The sequence below is a fragment of the Peromyscus californicus genome, unplaced genomic scaffold (assembly GCF_007827085.1).
Source record: "Peromyscus californicus insignis strain IS unplaced genomic scaffold, ASM782708v3 Scaffold_8__1_contigs__length_139910024, whole genome shotgun sequence".
In the NCBI taxonomy this organism is placed as follows: domain Eukaryota; kingdom Metazoa; phylum Chordata; class Mammalia; order Rodentia; family Cricetidae; genus Peromyscus; species Peromyscus californicus.
In genome coordinates, this window is record NW_026294606.1 from 124,468,680 (window position 1) to 124,471,664 (window position 2,985).

Below are 2,985 nucleotides of genomic sequence, written 5' to 3' on the forward strand. Positions count from 1 at the left end.
TTGTTGGCTCCTTCCAAGGTTTATCCATATTTTATGGTTTTGTCTCATTCTGGCTGTCTTAGAAACAGAGAGAAATGTGTGCATGTGTGGATCTGCCCCATCAGTCTATAACTTCCTTGAGAGAAGGGGTTGTGTCTTGACCACCCATCTTGCCCTAGGGACTACACAATGCTGGTGTGGTTAGCGTTTATCCAGGGAGTTCTCCCTAGCACTGATTGGTATGATGCATATCTTCCCATCCAGAACTTTATTCTGGAAAGTCTCACTTCCACCACTCTGTGATGATCAAAAGGAGTCCTGCGGTTATAATTTTAAATGAAATTAAATTAGTTGATAGCATGGCACTGTAATCCTTGGCAACAGGAGCTTCTGAAATGCCCCGGAGGCCCACTGTGCCTTCACTCACTCATTTCTTCAACAAATATTTACTCAGAGTCTTCCATATGCCAGTCGAAGCATTGGATACAAGGGATAGAGTGGTAGATAAGTCTGTCAGCTCCCAGCTCTAAGGAGGCTTACACTCTGGAGAAGGGCACAAAGGGCAGGGAGGGAAGCTGGTGCCATGTATTGGCAGTGGGTGGCATGTGTGAAGAGGATACTGAAGAGGGAGCAGATGGTGACGGGAAAAAGCCAGTCTAAGGAAAGAGGAGGCCGTGTGGGAGGAGGAAAGATCTAGGGAGAACCCTCAGTGAAGGAAAACGGCATGCCTCAAGTTTGGGGGTGCAGTTGAATATGGAAATGGGGTACAATTGGGATAGAGAAAAGGCCTATTTTATTGAGTGATGGAAGACAAGGTCAGAGAGACAGGGGAATCACATCAAGTAGACAGTGTGGACCATGGCACAGAGGCTGAGTTTTATCATAAGAAAGAGGAGACTCTGGAGGTCTTCAGGAGGGAGAGGTGTGATGTGATGTGGGACGAGGTCTGTTCAGCTGTGTGACCAAGTGACCACAGGAAGGTACAAGCAGCTGCAGGCACATGACTGGGGAGGCTGCCTTCAGAAGCAAGTGATGGACTCTTGGACCACATGGTGGAAGTGAAAAGGGAAATAAAGGGGAGAGCAGAGAACGGCAGGTGAGCAGAGCGCTCTTCATCTCACTCTTGAGGCCCCCCACCCCCCACCCCCCACCTCCCCCCTCCCCCCACCCCCTGCCCAGAACATCGTCAACCACGGCCACCTCAGCAACTTCCCACTTGAACTAAGGCATCAAGCAAATGGACATATCCCTGCTCTGGCACAAGAAAGTCTGTGTATGTCTGGGCTGATGGCACTGGAGAAGGATGTACTGGTTCTGAAGTATGCAGAAGAATTGTCTGGGTGGAATTTGGATGGCTCTGGCACTTTTCAGTCTGAGGACTCTAGCAGTGACACATACCCCATCCTTGTGCCATGTTTTGGGATTCCCTTCTGCAAAGATTCCCACAAGTTGGTGAAGTTTTCAAGTATAACCATATTTATGCCTTACCTGTAAATGGATAACAGATATGGTGAGCAACCAGTATCCTTGGTTTAGAATGGAACATACTCTCATGGGAATAGGTGGGTACCATTTTGGTTGGCCTTCCAATGGCTTGCCTGGGCCCCCAAATCCATATTACTGTGGTGGTAGATAAAGCCTATAGCAGGGATATTGTGAAGGCTCACAACTGGGCCTGCTTATATGCCAGAGTCAAGATTGCAGGGACAAATGCTGAGGTCATGCCTGCCCAGTGGGGCCCCAAATAGGACCAAATTCTACACAAGACCATGTGAATGAATCCACACTGGAGTGGGTCATTTCATCTTACATTGTGTATGTAAAAACTTGGAATAATAACAACCTTTGATCCTAAGCCCATTCCTGGAGACTGGAAAGGTCCAGGCTGCCACTTCAAAACACCAAGGCTATGTGAGAGGAGAATGATCTGGAGCACATTAAGGAAGTCATGCAGAAACTAAGCAAGCAGGACCATGTTAATGCCTATGATCCCAAAGGGTCCCTGGACAGTGCTCCATGAAACCCCCAACATCAACGACGTTTTACTAGTTTTGCCAACCATATAACTAGCATCTGCACTCCCCGGACAGCCAGCCAGGAGAAGAAGCGCTACCTTGAGGACTGCTGCCCTTCTGCCCACTGCAACCCCTTTGCAATGTCAGAAGCCATCGTTTTCTCAATGAGACTGAAGAGGAGCCTTCCAGTAAAAGAGGAAGTGGACTAGACTTTTAACAAGCAAGCCCTTGCTGGCTGTTTATCTTCCTCCAACACTCCACCCTCCCAGATGTCCTAATTGTCTCCATGATAACTCAAGGGTTGGACTATCAAAGTCGTCTTTCTTTCTAAGAACTAAAGAAAGGAAAGGAAGTAAAAGAATACCAAGTGGATCACTGTCCTAGGTGACAGAGTTTGGAGTGGGTGCCTTCCCAGGTCCCTGAGGACCTATGTGTCTAGGTTTTTACTGTGTAGAGAATAGTAATTTCATGGACACATGTCCCAAGAGTGTGCTGGTTGCTGGTCTGACCATGGTTTTCGGAGAAGCATTCTGAAGAGATGAAACCTCATGATGCCTCCTGATCCCAAACCTCAAAAACAGTCTCTTCCTGCAGTAGGTAGACACATCAGAATACCAATCAAGTGGGCCAGGAATATGTCATTCTTTACCTGTCACTGAATGGGACAAAAAGAATTTTGGAATCCTGACTGTGTAGCAGAGGGAAACAGATAGAGTTATGTTTCCCGCCACCAGCCTTGAGAAACTCTGCGTTCTGACAGGTGAGCCCACTGTCATCTGGAGATCTTTCAACGTGGAAGCCATGAGGGATGAAGAGATGGCTCAGCAGTTCAGAGTGCTTCCCAGCAATCATGAGGACCAGAGAGCAGATCACAGTACTCATATTACAAGCGGAGCATTCCACACACTCTGGTGTGGACCCCAGCTCCAAGGGGAGACAGAGACAGGAGGATTGCCAGGGTTTTTTAGCTTCCAGCCTAGCCAAGAAAACA

At 47.9% G+C, this 2,985-nt stretch overlaps 1 pseudogene; it reads left to right on the plus strand.

Moving 5' to 3' along the window:
- Positions 1 to 1,028: 1,028 nt before the first annotated feature.
- LOC128104596 (glutamine synthetase-like) lies at positions 1,029 to 2,211 on the plus strand (annotated as a pseudogene).
- Positions 2,212 to 2,985: the final 774 nt, after the last annotated feature.